Raw genomic sequence first — 21,275 nt, 5'->3', positions numbered from 1 at the left:
TCTGCATCAATACACAACCCAAACCAGTTCTAAAAGCATCACAATACACTACATATCCACCAGACCCAGAAGGTAAAGTCAAAATAGGAGTCGAAGTCAACCTTGTCTTAAGTTCTTGGAAACTCTTTTCACTAGCTTCGGACCACTGAAACTTAGCAGTCTTCTGTGTCAATTTAGTCAATGGAGAGGCTATTGACGAAAAGCCTTCCACAAACTTTCAGTAATAATTTGCCAAACCCAAGAAACTATGAATTTCTGTCACACTAGTTGGTCTAGGGCAATCCTTAACTGCTAAAATTTTTTTAGGGTCCACTTTAATGCCGTCACTAGTCACCACGTGACCTAAGAAAGCCACAGAATCAAGCTAGAATTCACACTTAGAGAATTTTACATAAAGCTCGTTCTCCTCAAATGTTGTCAAAGTTATCCTCAAATGATTTGCATGACCCTCACGACTTTCAGAGTACACCGAAATATCATGAATAAACACAATAATGAAGCGGTCTAGATAAGGCTTAAATACACGATTCATCAAATCCAGGAATGCAGCAGGCACATTAGCCAACCCAAAAGACATGACTAGGAACTCAAAGTGTCTATAACAAGTACGGAAAGCAGTTTTTGGGATATCCTTCTCCTTTATCTTCAATTGATGATATCCAGACCTCAGGTCAATCTTCGAAAAGAACTTAGCACCCTGAAGTTGGTCAAACAAATCATCTATCCTAGGCAAGGGATACTTATTCTTAATGGTCACCTTATTAAGCTGACGGTAGTGAACACACATTCTAAGGGAACCATCTTTCTTTCTAAAAAACAAGACTGGGGCATCCCAAGGTGAGGAACTTGGTCGGATGAAACCCTTATCCAACAAGTCCTTCAACTGATCCTTTAATTCCCTTAGCTCCGCTGGAGCCATACGATAAGGTGGAATAGAAATAGGTTGGGTGTCGGGGATAACATCAATCCCAAAATCAATAACTCTATCAGGAGGGATACCAGGAAGATCTTCGGGAAATACTTTGGGATAATCACTGGCTATGGGAACAGATGCAAATTCGGGTACTACGGCTTTTGTATCATTAACAACGACCAAATGGTAAATACACCCCTTAGTAATCATCTTATGAGCCATAAGATAGGAAATAAATCTACCCCTTGGCTTAGCAATTTCACCATCCCACACAATAACAGGCGCCTCTGGAAAGGCGAAGCGAACTAACTTATTGTTATATCCCGAACTTTTGTACGTCGGGACATTCCGGACTAGTTGCGGAAAGTTAAGGACAAGAGGATTCCGGGATATGAAGTAAAGAATCTTAACCACGATTTTGTTTTAAAGCGTAAGTTGCTTGTTATTTTGTTTGAATGGGATATTAAGAAAAACGTGGGGTTGAAAATGAAATTATGGAGACTAGTGTTTCATGAAATATGGAGCCAAAAGTGAAGATTTGGAGAGTTAATTTTCATGAAATTAAAAGCCATGTGACTTGCACATGACTTGTGGACCATGGTACATTTATATTATAAGATGACTTAGCATTATTTAGTCATCTTCCAAACTCTAGAAAGATGAAGAAATATGGAGAAAAAAAAAGGGAGTTGTTCGGTTGAAGGGCTGGCCGAAATTGGCCATGGAGAATTCACCACAAAAAATTATTTTCTTCCATGTTTTCCACTCTTTGGAAGGTGCTAAACAACATGAAGTAGTTGTTGAATCAAGTAAAGCTCTTGTTCTAGCAAATCTTTGCCATAGCCGAATGAAGAAGGAGAAGGAAGAAGGTGAGTTCTAATCTTCTTTTCATGTGTTATAGATGATTTATATGTGTTGTAGTATGTTAAAATGGATGAAATTCATGAAAGAGTTGCATGTGAAGTTGAGGCCGAGAGGTTGGTGTTTGGCCGTGCATATGTGTGTGTGTTCCTTATTAGGGTGTGATGGGCACCCGACCCCACATCCGGAGTCGAGCGAACCCACAGACTCTTATTACACACATAAATTTTTTTCAAATAAAGATAAAATGCAAAATATAACTTTCAGAAATAATTCTTTTCGTTGCTTTCAAATTACATAAATTACGTAATCAAACAAAACCAATCACATATGACGTATCGGTGATGGAGCCGCTTACGGACGACAACCAACACCCACGACGATGCGTTCGCAAAGTCTCTAACACGGATCCGTAAATCATAACGGACAAACTCGACTCGGCGGCACTCGGGAAAATGGAGCTTGCCATCTCCGCCGGAACATCTTCTATAATGACTTCGGCTCATGCGGGAGTACCGCGCGGCATGAAACGCGGCCCCCGAAGACGGGGGGGTCGGTACGGAAAATGTCTTGAGCATGTAAGGCATGCAATACGAACAAAACGAGAACCATAATCGAAACAAACGGGACTAAAAGATAAGTACATTAGTCAAAATGCCAGACGCCTATTTCTCAGACACAAACCAGACATACCTGTCCCATATACCATAAGAAGTACAGAAGGTAAGTAAGTCAGCCAGAGTACTAAATGCTTATTTTACAATTACAGATCGCATGTCCGAAGAGGTACAGAAAATACAGAGTGCACCGGTGATGTCACACGTCAGACGGAGAGCAGAACGTACAGAAAGCTCAGACGAGGTCATATATCGGACGAACTATCGAACGTACCGAACTATGCCGAACATACCCGTAATCGGAGTCAGACATACAGAGCGTGTCGGACGGTATTCGTAATCGAGTCGAGACGTACGACGTAAGTATACCGGACGGATCCGTGAACGAGCCGGACGTACGGAGATATATCGGACGGATTCGTAATCGAAATCGAAGTATGGAGGCATAATAGGCGAGCCTCATCAAAATCGAGAGATGCGAAGTCCGACTTACAAAATCGTCATCGAGTGTCCGAGATATCAAAATGCTTATTTTCGGACCACGTATTATGCATAACAAATCATATATCATCATAAGCATATGCGATAACGGATCCCGCCCTCCGGTGAGGGACGCGGTAACGAACCCGGCCTCTAGTACGGGACGCGGTGAACGTACGGATCATATGCCATCCCGGCCACCGTCCCCACATCATCGGATCATAATATCATATGCATAAACGAGCCCGCCCGCCTATGAGGGACGCGGTGAACAATGCGAGGAAGAGCACGATAACGAACCCGGCCGGGACGCGGTGAACGGATACATATACGAAGCATGCGCACGATAACGGATCCCGGCCGGGACGCGGTGAACGGATACATTGAGCCTTGCACGAGCGAGTCATGAGAAACCATATGCACATAAATCCGGACTCAATGGATAGGCATACGACCGACATCGAGGATTCGAACAAGTTTCGGGTTCTTTCGAGTTAGTATCGGAAAGTTATGAGCATTTTAAAATACGAAACCTCTTCGGACTTTTTAAGCGATCCGAGATCGTACATGAAGAACGTAAGACCTACGAGACACCCATATCAGAATACTCAGGTCAACAGACTCACACCCAAATACTCATAGCAGAATACTTGTATCAGACACTCATACCAGGATACTCATATCGGATTGCTTATACCGAAATACTTGGATCGGAATACTTATGTCAAAACATACATATATCAGAATAGGACGCTTATTTCAGAATACTTATATCGAAATACTTACATCGGAATGCTTATATCAAAATATTCAAATCGGATCATACGTGCCGAAGCGTTTATATCAGAATAGTCCAACCGGAATACTCATATCTGAATTACCAAATATTTATAACAAACTCGGAACATTAGCCAAAGGTTATCATTATTTATCGCACGGAAATGAGGCAAATAAAACAATATACATAAGTCTCGGGGATTGTGGGCCCACTTTGGGTCAAATGAGGTGGCATACCCAATTTATGTATTTTACACTTCATAATATCATTCGTGATAGTTTTAAGATGGTCGGGTCTCATTTGTTCAAGTTCTAGGTGTTTAGACATCTTTTCCAACTATTAGCAACATAATTGATTCAATTCTATTGAAAGAAAAAGGGGCAATTTCGGACGTGGATTCCGAAGAGTAGGGTTGTCCCCGAGGTCCAAATTCAAGCCTAGTATATCTAGGACATGCCAAGAGAAAGAAAGGGTAAGCCTTACATACCTTTTCCGCTTCTTAAGCTCCTCCAAATTCGAATCCCGTTTTCTCCAAAATCTACAAATGGTCATGTTTACCAATTGTGAGTTGTAGCTTCCAAGATTTCAACTTAAATTCATGTTTGTCTACCGAAATTCCGGCAGCATTTCCCCTATACACATAGCATCCCCGAGATTCTATCTCAGCCAACAATACCACAGAAAATCCGAGAATGGAACTCGGCCAACAAATCAACAACAACAACCCAACAACACAAACAATCATTATGAAACACAATATAGCATAACTAGTTTTCTTTCCAATATAGTGTAATAGCTTTCATTCTAACTTCATATTTCCAACTCAATACCCACATTCTCATATTCATTTACTAATCAAGATCATTCCAATACCATTCTAAATCATCTCATATCATTTCCACGAAATATTCACAAGATATACAAAATATACAAACTTCCCGTCAAAGTCATAATTCACCCAAAGCTTCTAATCTTTAGCATACTTATTCACAACATATTTCCATCTTCCAACTTCATCAACAACAACAACAATTTGCACCTTACAATTCCATTCCCACAATTACATAAATTATAATAAAATCACAAGATTTCCTAGAACAACTTGACAACCACAATTTTCATACTAACTTGAACTAGTATCCTTCCATTTACATTACAAGGCCACAACAACACAATTAACATAACAAACAAAATTTGATCATCCTTCTCCATCAACATAATGCCATACGGCCACATGCATATATATGCACCATCATGCAAACTTCCATATTCTCAACACACAATTTTTCCATACTTTTCATTCATCTCTACATACTATAACATATATAATCTTCCATAACATAATAAGAACATGAAATTCTTACCTTTTTCCCAAAACCTCCACTTGCCACTAAAAAGTACTTTCTTGCCACAAAAATTATGCCATGTTAAAGAGGGTCCCAAGCTTAGTAGTAATTCAAGAAGAAAGGAATTTTTGGACCAAAGAATAAGGCTCCAAGAATTATTTTTTTTCTCTTTCTCTTCTTTCTCTTCTTTCTCTCTTCTCTTGTTTTGTTCTTCCTTTTTTTCTTGAATAAAAGATGACAACTCCCATATATATATAATTCTCTTAGTCATGTGAGGGGCACATGCCCTCTCTAGATTTTCTTTCTTTTTCCTTCTTTTTTTTTTTTAGAATTTTCTTTTCCTTTTTAAGGATGACTTCTTGGTCATCTTTTTCTTTATTTTTGTCACATGGCCAATATGGCCCCTTGTTTTGGAATTTTCATGAACTTGTGTAAAATTCCCGTTTTGCCCCTCGGCTTTCCTCAATATTACCATTTTGTCCCTAACCTTCCGCATTATTTCCACGGCCCATTTTGCGAATATCTCTTCTTGCCCTTAACCTTTCATAATATTTCCATACTAATAATAGTCATAAATAATATTTATAACAACTCGTTCATTAAAATAATTTACGAAAATGGTCTCGCCCTTAACTTTCCACGACGACTTTGGAATTTCCAAACGTACAATATACGGGCTATAACATCCTCCCCCCCTTTAGAACATTCGTCCTCGAATGTTCAATTGACCTCACGGGGTCTTGTAGCACTTCGGGAGGGGTTCCTTCATAAACCAACGGTTCTTCCTTTCGACTCGCGCACAACATAACAAAATTTCTTACCATAAGTTTTCTCTTCACTTTCTCGTCGATGCCTTCACATATGGGATATCATACATGTTCATACACATAGGCACATATAATTAGTATCAACTAACCCACGAAATACTTCCGGACACTATTCAAGCCTATCCAAATTTCGAACCATGACATACTTTTCATTTCTTCTTTAATCGGGCACAATCGCATCTTTGCGTAGCCTTTTGTGGTCTCCAATCATCTCATATAGTCGACTTCACTTAGGCCATTACGGTTTCTCATTTGTCCCTTGCAACTAAATCTTTAGAATTTCTTGCTTCCTTCCCAGGGGGGTCACCCATCCTGAAATTGCTCCCGCCTGGGCACGCTTAACCTCGAATCTTTGGTGGAATTCGGTGCTTTATTACTGATATAATCGCATACGCTTTTTCATATGGCCTTTATTACATAATGCGGAGCCAGTCAAAGTTTCACAGATTCCGACACATGCTCGTAGCACGTCCTTTCTTGTACATTTACTATTTTACCCTTTTTGATCTTCCATACTACCTTTACCAATTCTTATTAGCCGAAATCTATACACCGCGAATGCCATCAATACCTTACAGAGTATATAACTTCATATCACATTCTTGCCATCCAGAACTGTCGGTCTCGGGTAACTGATCAAATATATCCACACTTACCTCCTTTCATCGTATGTAAGGCTTACAGATGGAATTTCTTATTTCATTCTTCTATGACTGGCTCTATCGCACGATCTAAGACAGAAAGAAGGTCAACAATTCCTAGATGCCCCGTTGCCTCCTCGTTTATAAATGTGGCGCGCTTCACATCATAAACGGGACTCTACGGACACGACTTTGCGGACAACCCCACGGACGGACCTCGCTCGATACCACTTTGTCACACCCTAACCTTATTAGGGTGTGATGGGCACCCGACCCCACATCCGGAGCGAGCGAACCCACGGACTCTTATTACACACATAAATTTTTTTCAAATAAAGATAAAATGCAAAATATAACTTTCGAAAATAATTCTTTTCGTTGCTTTCAAATTACATAAATTCGTAATCAAACAAAACCAATCACATATGACGTATCGGCCGATGGAGCCGCTTACGGACGACAACCAACACCCACGACGCCGTACGCAAAGTCTCTAACACGGATCCGGAAATCATAACGGACAAACTCGACTCGGCGGCACTCGGAAAATGGAGCTTGCCATCTCCGCCGGAACATCTTCTATAATGACTTCGGCTCATGCGGGAGTACCGCGCGGCATGAAACGCACCCCGAAGACGGGGGGGTCGGTGCGGAAAATGTGCGAGCATGTAAGGCATGCAATACGGAAAACGAACCATAATCGAAACAAACGGGACTAAAAGATAAGTACATTAGTCAAAATGCCGTACGCCTATTTCTCGGACACAAACCGGACATACCATCCCATATACCATAAGAAGTACGGAAGGTAAGTAAGTCGGCCCGGAGTACTAAATGCTTATTTTACAATTACAGATCGCATGTCCGAAGAGGTACAGAAAATACAGAGTGCACCGGTGATGTCACACGTCAGACGGAGAGCAGAACGTACAGAAAGCTCAGACGAGGTCATATATCGGACGAACTATCGAACGTACCGAACTATGCCGAACATACCCGTAATCGGAGTCAGACATACAGGCGTGTCGGACGGATTCGTAATCGAGTCGGACGTACGAAGTATACCGGACGGATCCGTGAACGAGCCGGACGTACGGAGATATATCGGACGGATTCGTAATCGAAATCGAAGTATGGAGGCATAATAGGCGAGCCTCATCAAAATCGAGAGATGCGAAAGTCCGACTTACAAAATCGTCATCGAGTGTCCGAATATCAAAATGCTTATTTTCGGACCACGTAGATTATGCATAACAAATCATATATCATCATAAGCATATGCGATAACGGATCCCGGCCCTCCGGTGAGGGACGCGGTAACGAACCCGGCCTACTAGTACGGGACGCGGTGAACGGACGGATCATATGCCATCCGCCACCGTCCCCACATCATCGATCATAATATCATATGCATAAACGAGCCCGGCCCGCCTATGAGGGACGCGGTGAACAATGCGAGAGGAAGAGCACGATAACGGAACCCGGCCGGGACGCGGTGAACGGATACATATACGAAGCATGCGCACGATAACGGATCCCGGCCGGGACGCGGTGAACGGATACATTGAGCCTTGCACGAGCGAGTCATGAGAAACCATATGCACATAAATCCGGACTCAATGGATAGGCATACCGACCGACATCGAGGATTCGAACAAGTTTCGGGTTCTTTCGAGTTAGTATCGGAAAGTTATGAGCATTTTAAAATACGAAACCTCTTCGGACTTTTTAAGCGATCCGAGATCGTACATGAAGAACGTAAGACCTACGAGAGACACCCATATCGAATACTCGAGTCAACGGACTCACACCCAAATACTCGCAGCGAGAATACTTGTATCGGACACTCATACCGGATACTCATATCGGATTGCTTATACCGAAATACTTGGATCGGAATACTTATGTCGAAACATACATATATCGAAATAGGACGCTTATTTCGAAATACTTATATCGAAATACTTACATCGGAATGCTTATATCAAAATATTCAAATCGGATCATACGTGCCGAAGCGTTTATATCGAATAGTCCAACCGGAATACTCATATCGAATTACCAAATATTTATAACAAACTCGGAACATTAGCCAAAGGTTATCATTATTTATCGCACGGAAATGAGGCAAATAAAACAATATACATAAGTCTCGGGGATTGTGGGCCCACTTTGGGTCAAATGAGGTGGCATACCCAATTTATGTATTTTACACTTCATAATATCATTCGTGATAGTTTTAAGATGGTCGGGTCTCATTTGTTCAAGTTCTAGGTGTTTAGACATCTTTTCCAACTATTAGCAACATAATTGATTCAATTCTATTGAAAGAAAAAGGGGCAATTTCGGACGTGGATTCCGAAGAGTAGGGTTGTCCCCGAGGTCCAAATTCAAGCCTAGTATATCTAGGACATGCCAAGAGAAAGAAAGGGTAAGCCTTACATACCTGTTCCGCTTCTTAAGCTCCTCCAAATTCGAATCCCGTTTTCTCCAAAATCTACAAATGGTCATGTTTACCAATTGTGAGTTGTAGCTTCCAAGATTTCAACTTAAATTCATGTTTGTCTACCGAAATTCCGGCAAAGATTTCCCCTATACACATAGCATCCCCGAGATTCTATCTCAGCCAACAATACCACAGAAAATCCGAGAATGGAACTCGGCCAACAAATCAACAACAACAACCCAACAACACAAACAATCATTATGAAACACAATATAGCATAACTAGTTTTCTTTCCAATATAGTGTAATAGCTTTCATTCTAACTTCATATTTCCAACTCAATACCCACATTCTCATATTCATTTACTAATCAAGATCATTCCAATACCATTCTAAATCATCTCATATCATTTCCACGAAATATTCACAAGATATACAAAATATACAAACTTCCCGTCAAAGTCATAATTCACCCAAAGCTTCTAATCTTTAGCATACTTATTCACAACATATTTCCATCTTCCAACTTCATCAACAACAACAACAATTTGCACCTTACAATTCCATTCCCACAATTACATAAATTATAATAAAATCACAAGATTTCCTAGAACAACTTGACAACCAAATTTTCATACTAACTTGAACTAGTATCCTTCCATTTACATTACAAGGCCACAACAACACAATTAACATAACAAACAAAATTTGATCATCCTTCTCCATCAACATAATGCCATACGTACACATGCATATATATATGCACCATCATGCAAACTTCCATATTCTCAACACACAATTTTTCCATACTTTTCATTCATCTCTACATACTATAACATATATAATCTTCCATAACATAATAAGAACATGAAATTCTTACCTTTTTCCCAAAACCTCCACTTGCCACTAAAGTACTTTCTTGCCACAAAAATTATGCCATGTTAAAGAGGGTCCCAAGCTTAGTAGTAATTCAAGAAGAAAGGAATTTTTGGACCAAAGAATAAGGCTCCAAGAATTATTTTTTTTCTCTTTCTCTTCTTTCTCTTCTTTCTCTCTTCTCTTGTTTTGTTCTTCCTTTTTTTTTCTTGAATAAAAGATGACAACTCCCACATATATATAATTCTCTTAGTCATGTGAGGGGCACATGCCCCTCTCTAGATTTTTCTTTCTTTTTCCTTCTTTTTTTTTTCTAGAATTTTCTTTTCCTTTTTAAGGATGACTTCTTGGTCATCTTTTTCTTTATTTTTGTCACATGGCCAATATGGCCCCTTGTTTTGGAATTTTCATGAACTTGTGTAAAATTCCCGTTTTGCCCCTCGGCTTTCCTCAATATTACCATTTTGTCCCTAACCTTCCGCATTATTTCCACGGCCCATTTTGCGAATATCTCTTCTTGCCCTTAACCTTTCATAATATTTCCATACTAATAATAGTCATAAATAATATTTATAACAACTCGTTCATTAAAATAATTTACGAAAATGGTCTCGCCCTTAACTTTCCACGACGACTTTGGAATTTCCAAACGTACAATATACGGGCTATAATTACTACTTGAACATGTAAGTATTGATGTTAGTTTGAGTATATGAAGTTGAATTGAACATTTGGAATGTTGTTGAAATATTTGGATAAGGGTTATTGGCATTATGATATATTTTGAATTGAATGGTAATGTTGTCAGAATGTTTGGTTGGTATTGTGTTGATGTAATTGGCCGAGTTGGATCTCGGGGGTGTCACATTTATAGGGGAGGTGCTGCCGGAATTTCAGTAGACAAGTATTAATTCAAGATTGGAAATTCTAAGTCTCATGAATAGTAACTGGTAAAGGTGACCATTTGCAGATTTCTGACGAAGCGGGATTTGAGTTTAAGCGAGCGCAAGTCATCCGTAAGGTATGTAAAGCTTACCTATTCTTTGTTTGGCACGTCCTAGACCTATTAGGCCGAAAACAGACCCTCGGGGATAATTCTGCTCCTAGAAATTCGAGTTTGATTTTAAGCACTATTCATTCAGCGCAATTGAACCATAATGCTTGCCTTTGGATATAAGAGTGCTTAAACCTTCGTATCTTTCGCAAATGATTTTGAATCGCTTTGAAACCTTCATAGACAACTTTACAGAGCCTAATGTTTATGATTTCTGTCCGCCGCCTCGGTTGACCCTAGGTGGGCCCACTATTTCCGATTTTACCCTCCTGTGTTTATGACTTGTCTTCGAGCGGCTTTAAAGGAAACGTTTTAACTACTCCTCTATTTATTACTTAAACATCGTTTTAAATATTCCGTTAAGTCCTATGATGTGTTTTGATCTGTATCACGAATCCGAACGTTCCGTTCCGACATAACCCTCCGTGATGTCCGAAAGGTACGTATTATGACTCCGTCCGATTTCATTGATTTGATTTGTTATTTGATATGCCTCATCGAGTCTCTGGAAAAATGTATGTTATTTTATTGCATTTAGTTTCTCACTACTCCACTTGTGGATGCCCCAATGTTTCCCCCCACTGAGCCCGGGCCAGGATTTGTTATCAAGCGTTTTCCACTGCATTGTTCGCCGTGCCTCGGTGTGAGGGGGCAGGTATGACATGTACATGGGTCCGAAGTATGATGTGCCATGTACATATATTACGATATACGATTATGTTATGTGATGTGGCCACTTGGTATGGTATGATGTGTTCGGAGATATTCCCTACTGCGAAGTATGATGTGTTATGGCGCCGGAGAAGGGCGCCTCGTTCGTTCACCGAGTCCCATAGCGGGGCCGGCTTTGGCATATGTTTTCTGCATGCATTGCTTATGATTTCTGGTATGCATTTTTGATTACCTATGCATCTCATTTGTTTTCCGCACATTCTGTTCTGATTTTAATGTTAATTGTTACAGTCTCTGCTTTACATATTCAGTACATTTTCCGTACTGACCCCCTTTCTTCGGGGGCTGCGTTTCGTGCCACGCAGGTACAGACGTTTGGTTTGCTGATCCGCCCGCCTAGGTTTTCTGCACAGCTGTTGAAGCGCTCCTTTGTCCGGAGCCCGTATTTTGGTATAAGATTTTCTGCTGCATTTGTACATATTCATTCTGGGGTACGACGGGGCCCTGTCCCGTCATATGATTATGTTTGGTTCGTAGAGGTCCGTAGACATGTGGTGTGGGTTCTCGTATATGTTTCGTGAGATTTGCGTACGTTTAGAGTTTATCTATGTTTTGTGACGGCCTTATCGGCCTTCGTGCGGCATGCCCACTTGTCCTTGTTAAATTATTATTTCTGCTTATTTGTAATATTTTGCTAATTTAGGTTAAGGTACGTATGAGTGTCCAACTAGGGCACGTGTCGCGGCCTACGGAGTTGGGTCGTGACACTTATAGCGACAATCAACATTAGCATAACATGCGGACAACCAGTCTATCCCCATAATTACATCAAAATCCACCATCTCAAGTTCATACAAATCAGCCATAGTCTCACGACCTTTAATCACAACAACACAATTTCTATATACTCTAGAAGCAATAACAGGAACACCCGAAGTCATATCAACAGCAAAGGGTTCCAAAAAAGGCTCGGGTTTCATACCCATATCAAGAGCAAAATAAGGGGTCACATAGGATAAGTTTGAACCCGGATCAATCAATGAGTAAGCATCATGAGAACAGATTGTAAGGATACTTGTAACCACAACGTCAGAAGCCTCAGCGCTCTCCCTACGAGTCATCCCATAAAGTCGAGCTGTCCCTCCACCAGAAGTATCAGGAACTTCCTTTCCTTTGCCGTTGTTACGAGCATTTTGATTATTATTGTTAGCATTACCAGCAGGCGGATTTCTAACAGATGCAGAAGCAGGCGAATCATTCTTTTGGTTATTCATAGTAGCCATCTCATGTAGCCACTTTTTGCATTCCCTCTTTATGTGGCCTCTAATTCCAAAATGATGACAGATACATTCTTCCCACACTGGCGAACGACTACTTCCCTGTGAAAACTTACTATTATTGTTATTATTATTATTATTATTATTATTATTATTATTATTATTATTATTATTATTATTATTATTATTATTATTATTATTATTATTATTATTATTATTATTATTTTTCGCTCCTTGCACGCGGAAGGCACACTAGCATGGGAATAAGAACCAGACTGAGCAGGTGCAGAATACCCTCTCTTCTGCTCTCCATTATAGCTGTTACCACCGAAACCACTCGCAGATCGGACCTTCTTGTTCTGATCTCAATCCACCCTCTCTTCATTTTTCCAACTCTTTTGTTTTTCAGCAAACCCAACCAGAGATGAGAAAGTGCAAGTAGGAGACATAGCAACAACAGCACATGCAGACTTGATACGTGGTACCAAGCGTTTCACAAAATGAGTCAACTTATGCTTTTTAGTCGGAATCATGCATATAGCATACTTTGACAAACGGGTGAACTCCAAACTATACTCGCGAACCGACTTGTTACCCTATTCCAGCTTTTCGAACTTGGTAGCCATAGCAAATCTTTCCTCATAAAAAAAAACCTTTCTATGAACGCCTCTTCAAATTCAGCCCACGTCGGAGCCAAAGCAGTGTTACCCCTCTCAGATTCCCACATCTCAAACCATGCGTGAGCAACATCCTTCAACTGATAAGAAACAAGGCTCACAGCTTCAGAATCCTGTGCATCTATTGCCCTCAATGCCTTGAAGGTCTCATCTAAAGAGTGTTGGGGGTCATCTACCTCTCGTGACCCAAAGAACTCTGGTGACTTCAAGTCGAGGAATTGCTTAAGTCTGCCCCCACAATGAGGTCCCACACCTCCACGCTACTGCTGAGTCGCAACCAATACAGTCAACATTTCAATAGCCCTTTGCATAGTATAAACCTCCGGCAAACCCGCAACAGGAACAACAGGAGCAGGCGATGCTAGAGGTGGTGCTTGATTTCCAGAATCATTTCCATTACCAGCATTCACGCCGCCAAGATTTCGATTAGCTCTCGCGGGTTGTGCTCGGTTACCATTCTTGGATCGCGTCAGAGCCATTTCTGTAATAGGCACGAATTAACGAACGCATTAGAATGATCCTAAAAGGATTTCAAGCTCTACAGCACAATCTAGAATCAAGAAGAATAGGAAACACCTATGAATGTCCTGGGAGTTTCTCGGTCATGCAGGTGATCAAGCTGCACAAGGAAAACTTCACTAGACACAGCTCCACAGACACCGACAATAATCCTAGGACGTATTTAAACTTAGGCTCTGATATCAACCTTGTCATGCCCCAAAACCCACCCTAGACATGATCGGCATCCGACGTCATGAACAACATCGGAAGAACCTAAAAGATGCACAATGACACTTGAACCCACCAGGTTCAAGTCATGATGTAAGAATAAAATCAGCGGAAGTCTTTATAATTTATACAATTCAACTAAAACATGATAGTGTGCCCGAAAGAGTTAAACAACAACTCTTCTTCTACCCACATTCGAATGTATACTAAGGAGCTTCTAAGAATAAGGAATAAACCTCTAACTCATCGGGACGCAGCCCGGAAACTAATATAAATAAATAAACAATTAAATAGGGTGTCCCACAAATGAACGTGTGGGCTCACCAAATCAGCAGCAACATCAAGTCCTTCTTAAGCGCCTAAAGTATCAAGAACCTGCTCTTCTCCATTACCTAAGTTACCATAAAAAATAACAATGGTATGCCTGAGTACTTCGTACTCAGTGAGTGCCTCGGGGACAATAAGTAATACGAAAATAGAGTACAATAATACATAAATAAGTCAGTTTTGAAAACCGTATGAAATCAGTGTAAAAACAGTTATATTCAACTGGTGTACCTCAATAAGCATTATAAAAACCGATTAGGAAGCCTCTTGTCAATTACAACTTTCAAATATGCCTTTTAAATCGATCAAGATTGTCAACAACAGTGTGATGAAAGAATAAGAATATCACACATGCCAATACAGGCCCAAAAATCAAGCACATCGAAGGGGTGACCGTAGAGGTTCCGTTGTCACAGAGCACCACACCGGTATATGAAATTTAACAATGGCTATCCTTCCTCCCGAATAGCTAGGCATAATCACACCCCAGGTAGAGAACCCAAAATTGGTCACTCTTCCTCCCGAATGGCCAGGCATTATCACACTAGGATCCATAGTGGCTACCCTTCCTCCCGAGTAGCTAGGCCAAACACAATAATAAAGTTCATAGCATAGAAGCCGATTCACAATTTGTCTCAAAGTAGTCACACCATCAATTAACATTAAAGTTCATTATGTCATTACGAAAATTCATAGTTTCATAGATAATCTTGAAGATGTTTCCACTTCTTTACACAAGAATCCATTGTCATAGTTCCTTTTTAAAACGCCAATGCCAACAATTAACCCTCATCACTGATCATATCTTATAGAAGAAAATGATTATGATTTCATATACGTATATAGAGGATAATACAATCAAGGTTTAATGTGGGCTTGTTCCCTCACGCACACCAACCACAAGCAAAGACATGAATTAGGGTTTTGCATGAGAAGTTCACCTTTTTATTCAATAAATAACCTTTGAGAAGAAAACATATATCCATGATAAGGTTTTTAAAATAGAGACATACCTTAATTAAGCTTCAATAATTCACTTTTACACAAAGAACACCCAAAACCCTAGCTTGAGTCACTTTGAGAAGGATTACTTTACAATCCTAGGTTTTTCATTCAAGAATCATGTTAAGAATCATGGATTTAATGCTAGGATTGATTAACAATGTTAAAGATGTTCTTACCTTATGTTTTGGGAAAGCCCTAGGGTTATTTCTCCTCAAAAGGTCGACCAAAGATGAATTGGAATGATGATTTAAGAAAATTTCACGTTTTGGGATAGTCAAACAAGGCCTGTGACACATCCTGCGAATCACACGTTTGACCCAATAAACGTAGCCCTACCACACGACAGGTCAGAGGGGTATGATTTTTGGTTTTCATCCTGAGATTCGCAGTATTGAACTGCAGGATGATCCCGCGAAACACAGGTTAGTAAAACAGCCATAACATTGTACTCATAAGTTCGTTTAAGCTCCACTTTATACCTTTGGAAAGGTATTTAGAAGATCTACAACTTCTATTAGACGAAGTTTTCCCAAATACGCAACGGCTTTTCACAGAATTGGCCTACAAGACAGGTCAACAAAACTTAGGCGATTTTAAGAACTCTTATGAACTTCACTACTTGGTCTTGATCTTAAATCAACTATTTCCACCTAAAATCATATTGATAGTACTTCATATGCATAAAATGTTACATTACTTTTTATTTAATACCTTCACACCTAACTCGAATTTACGGAGTGTTACAGCTTGGTCGCACCAAAAGAAAAATCCAAGAAACCCCTAGGAAGCCTCACATATGGGACGTCATGAAGGACGCAAGGACCGCCACGTGCCCAACTGGGGCAGAATTTTTGATAAAATCTTAAAAATTCGCTCCATCAATCCACCACAAAGAGTCAGCCAACCCTGAATCTCAAACTGGAGTGGAAATTTTGGAAAGATCTCAAAATTTCCATATCTGTGAACTGGGGTAGAAATTTTAAGGCCCCTCAAAATTTCCCGCAACTCAGAAGATTCAGCACGAGAGTTCGGCGATCAAGATTTAAACTGGGGAAATTCTTTTGAGAGAAGGTCTCAAAAATTCTGCGCGAGAAAGTAAAGAACCCCAATCACGGAAGAAGGGATCTCCCTCATTCAAAGCACATGTCATGGCAATTAACCTTACAGCTTTCAAAACAATGCATTTATTTCCCTACAAATAGATATCTTTATGGTAACTTTACAAAAACGATTATCCGCATAATGAAAATAAATTCATCATTCGAATACCGGAGCCGAAGGGGTTTCGAGTCCATAAAGACGAAGATGTGACAAAGACTGGCAACACGAATAAACTATAAATAGGAAAAAACTAACCCATTTCTTATGCAGGTCCCCAGCACGTAGGGGGACGATCCTTTTTCTAACTTTGCTTCATGTGCAGGAAACGTTTCGCTAAAGAAGGTTAAGACAGCTGCTGAGATCAGGTTTTCAGAAAAAATATCCAGTCACGAGGGTTATGAAGTGTTTAAATGCCACAAGGGCAAAATATCTAGCCACGAGGGCTACAAAGGGATTTGAATGCTACAAAAGCAAATACCCAGCCATGGGGGCTATAAAAAAGATTTGAATGCCACAAAGGGCAAATATCTAGCCATAAGGGCTAAAAAAGGACTAAAACGCCATGAGGCCAAACACTTGGCCATAAGGGCTCAAAATGGACGAAAGGCTATAAACGGAAAAATCTCCAACCAATGGGGTCGTAGTAAAACAACACGACATACCTGACCAAGAGGGTCACAGCCGGCATAAAGGATGAAAGAAAGATGATTTAGCCGAAGGGGCCATATCAGTCATTCACATCATTTCTTCTTATTTGCCATGAGGGCCATTGTATATCTATTTTCCTGTTGCCGAGAGGGCCATCACTTCTTCATATTTTTCACGAGGGCCATTGCATATCTATTTCCTATTGCCGAGAGGGCCATCACTTTTTCTTATTTGCCATGAGGGACATTGCATAACTATTTTCCTATTGCCGAGAGGGCCATCACTTCTTCTTATTTGCCATGAGGGCCATTACATATCTATTTTCTTGTTGCCGAGAAGGCCATTTATACAAACATGCCAAGAGGGCCATTCATACAAGCATGCCAAGAGGGCCATTCATACAAACATGCCAAGAGGGCCATTCATACAAACATGCCAAGAGGGCCATTCATAAAAATATGCCAAGAGGGCCATTCATACAAATATGCCAAGAGGGTCATTCATACAAATATGCCAAGAGGGTCATGCATACAAACATGCCAAGAGGGCCATGTATACAAACTGCCGAGAGGGCCATTGATGTGAACTATCGAGAGGGCCTTGCATACAAACTGCTGAGAGGGCCATTCATGAGAATTGCCAAGAGGGCCATTCATACAAGCACATAGATATAATCAAGATGGTAAAGCAATGTAAATCTGGTCGAGTGATCGCATTATTTGCACTAAAAGATCAAGACGATGTAAATCTGGTCAGATGACTGCAGTATTCGTCATCAAAATCGACCAACGTGACTCAGCAGGTGGGAATTGATTTACAGCCGCCAGATGGAGCAGGCTGATCAAATCAAATCTAGATATATGCGGAGCAAATGTGGAACTTTTTCTTACGCAGCCGGTCGAGATAGGGTGCCCATGAGAGTCAAGCTCTCCGGCTAGGACTTGGAAGACCACTTCTCACCATGCTCAACCACACAGGAATGTTTTCTTTGCTTATCCGCTTTGTTTCTTATTATTCCGTAACCGGTCGGATGCACACCGACACACACACAAAGGCGTTCCCACATAAGGGATATCTTTTTCCTCCGATCGGATCGAACTACAAGTGACTTGAATTCTAAGAATAGGGATATGTAGGCAGACTCAATACTAGAGTGTCAGTCACACTCTGACCAACTACACCGGACTTCCCAGTTTGGTAACCGAGAAATCTGAGATTGTTCTAAATTTGCATTTAGAAGTTATAATCGAGTCGAACTACAATGGCCTGAATTCTCATAAAACCTGAGATATGTAGGAACCTAAAAACTAGGGTCCGGCCATATATTTTGCAAATTGCAAAAAAATGAGAGGTGATATGAAAATGAGTCAGCCAAAAATTAGGGTTAGTCAAATTTTGATGCTCAGGGATGCCCTTGCCATCCCCGAACACCGAAGGGGTAGTTGTTGACACCTAATTTTTGAACTCCTATAATTTATTTTAATTACCCATAGTCCTTGAATATTAAACGGAGTGAAATAGGCATTTTTAGAAGTCAAAATGATTTTATAAAATTATTTAAATAATATTTTACCATCCTTACTGGGGAAAGTAAATTCTATAATGTTATAAATCATTTGGAAATTAATTTGCAACAATTATGATATATTTGCTAAATTTATGAAGGAAATAGTTTAAAACAATTATTCAATTAATTGATTAAATTATCAAGTGTTAAATTGACAAATGTTTTACTCCATTTAATTCAAGAAATTTGATTAATTGAGTAAATAATCATTTTACCTCTCAAATTTTTAACTTTGGATAATCAATTTGCATTGGTAATTTATGAATTAATAATAATTGGTTAGATGTTTAATTATGGTTATATTTGAAAATTATTTGTTATGTGACTAGCTGTGCTACAATTGAAATAATCAATTGTTAGTCAAATATGGCCATAATTGAAATAACCGATTTCATGACTTAAATCAATTAAGGTCATTATTGCAATAATTATTCAATTTATGCATTTGACCAAATCCATTAAGGGTTAATTGGTTATTTAACATTAATCCGGCCGTATTTGAAATGTTCAATTGAGTGTCACTCTTGCAATTAGGGCTATTTAACAAATGTGCATTATATGTCCTTTATTTATGAACATGTGTATATGGGATATACACATATATATACATGTATATCACGTATACACATGTATATTTGGGTCATATTCCCCTTACCCTTCTTTGTTAAACCGAGCCCAGTCTATTTAAGGACTAGATCCGACCCACTATGTATATATGCGTATATGGCCACACAAACAAACCTTTAAGGTCTCATTTGTGAAGAGCCAAGGTTTGAGAGGCAAACCTTAGCGCCGCCCCCACCCTCCCTTCTTCTCTTTCCTCGTCATGTTGCCGGAAATGGCAACCTCGTGGGTCCAAGTTGATGATACGCCCTTTGTAAGGATGAGAATGGAAAGAGCATTTATTGCTCGGCCATTTCTCAACCATTTTCACCGAATCTCAACCCAAACACGGTATTACTTCGTCTCCTTTTTACTTTTTTTGCATTTCACAACGTTCATGGACAGAAATCCTTAATTATTTTTGTTGTTACTCATTTGAAATCCGCAACCCCCCATTGATTCGTGAAGAACTGCGAGGATTGATCCTTTGCTTGGTCAAATCAGACCGTTTATTTATTTTTTTGGTCGAATCTCAGCCCTTGAGTGAGATGGGAGGAATCAATTCTGAGCAATTGACATTTATCTGACATCGGCTAAGTTAGGGTTTTGGGAATTTTTGGGATTCTATATAAAGAACCCCCAATTCACATTATTGAACAAGAGTTTTTGGCATATTGATACACCACTATACTAAAAAAGGCTCAAAAACCTGGGGTTTTTAGCATAAAAATTGCGAGAACCTTTAATTTTTGAGTTAAGTTTAAGTTTTAAAAATTTGATTGCTTGTGTTGTGTGTGGCTGAGGTGATTTGGGAGCAAGAAGAATCTCTAAGTCCAACCTCGACTTGGCTGAACAAGCAAAAGGTAATTTTTCATCCTTTTTATTTAATTTAGTTCCATTATATGATTTTTCTTATGTGATTATGTGGTAGTTTAGCTTAGTTTGAAGTAGTCTTGATTAATTTATAGTCTTGATTAATTTATACTTCTTCTACGATGCATTTGTTAGAGTAGTTTAGTATTGATCTCTGCTCACTTGATAGTATCTTAGCAAATTTGAGATTGCTTAGCATTAGTGTTTGGCTTATGATCATTTTGAATCAGCGTAGTTCTTGTCCTTGGCTTAGAATGATTACGTGATTTTTTCTTATGGTATAGTTTAGTTGGTTCTTGGCCAGTGTTAAGTTTGCTTACAAATCAAGTTTGGTTTCTTTGTTGTTCTTTGTAATCCAAAACTGTTGTGCACTGTTTGGGTCATGTTTTAGTCTAGATTGGTTATCCTTTAGCAGTTTGCTTTGGTTTAATACTCAGACATAGTCATATGGTTTGATTAGTAGTCCATAAGTCATTTTGAACATGAGTGGTTAATATAATGTAATCATATATCAAGAATGGTTTTGAATATGAGCTGATGATCTGATATTAGATAATAGATGCTTGTCTGTGTTTGTTGAAGCCCATAAACTTGAGAAGAGTTCTAGTTTTTTCTAAAATGGGTTGTAGTATGGTGGTTTAACCAAACTGTTTGGGGTCTGTTTTTTTAAATCACCCTTAGAAGCTATGAGTTTCCATCATATGTCAAAGGTTGTTTCTTTTGTCTGTGGTTTAAACCTTTTTTCTGTCAAAAAGATTTTAAATGAACACTGAGTTTAGACTATAGTCCATGGTCTACTTTGCTTTCCACACTTTGTCTAAACATGGTTAAAGTAAGTTTACTAGTTCAACTGAATCAGTTTGGTTCTCCTGATTATTATATATGTGCTTTGCTGTCTAAAATAAAAGGGGAATTTAGATTCTTGATCTCATCTAGGAGGTCTTGTTTGTCTTAATAA

The sequence above is a fragment of the Lycium ferocissimum genome, chromosome 11 (assembly GCF_029784015.1).
Source record: "Lycium ferocissimum isolate CSIRO_LF1 chromosome 11, AGI_CSIRO_Lferr_CH_V1, whole genome shotgun sequence".
In the NCBI taxonomy this organism is placed as follows: domain Eukaryota; kingdom Viridiplantae; phylum Streptophyta; class Magnoliopsida; order Solanales; family Solanaceae; genus Lycium; species Lycium ferocissimum.
This window is presented reverse-complemented; position numbering follows the sequence as displayed.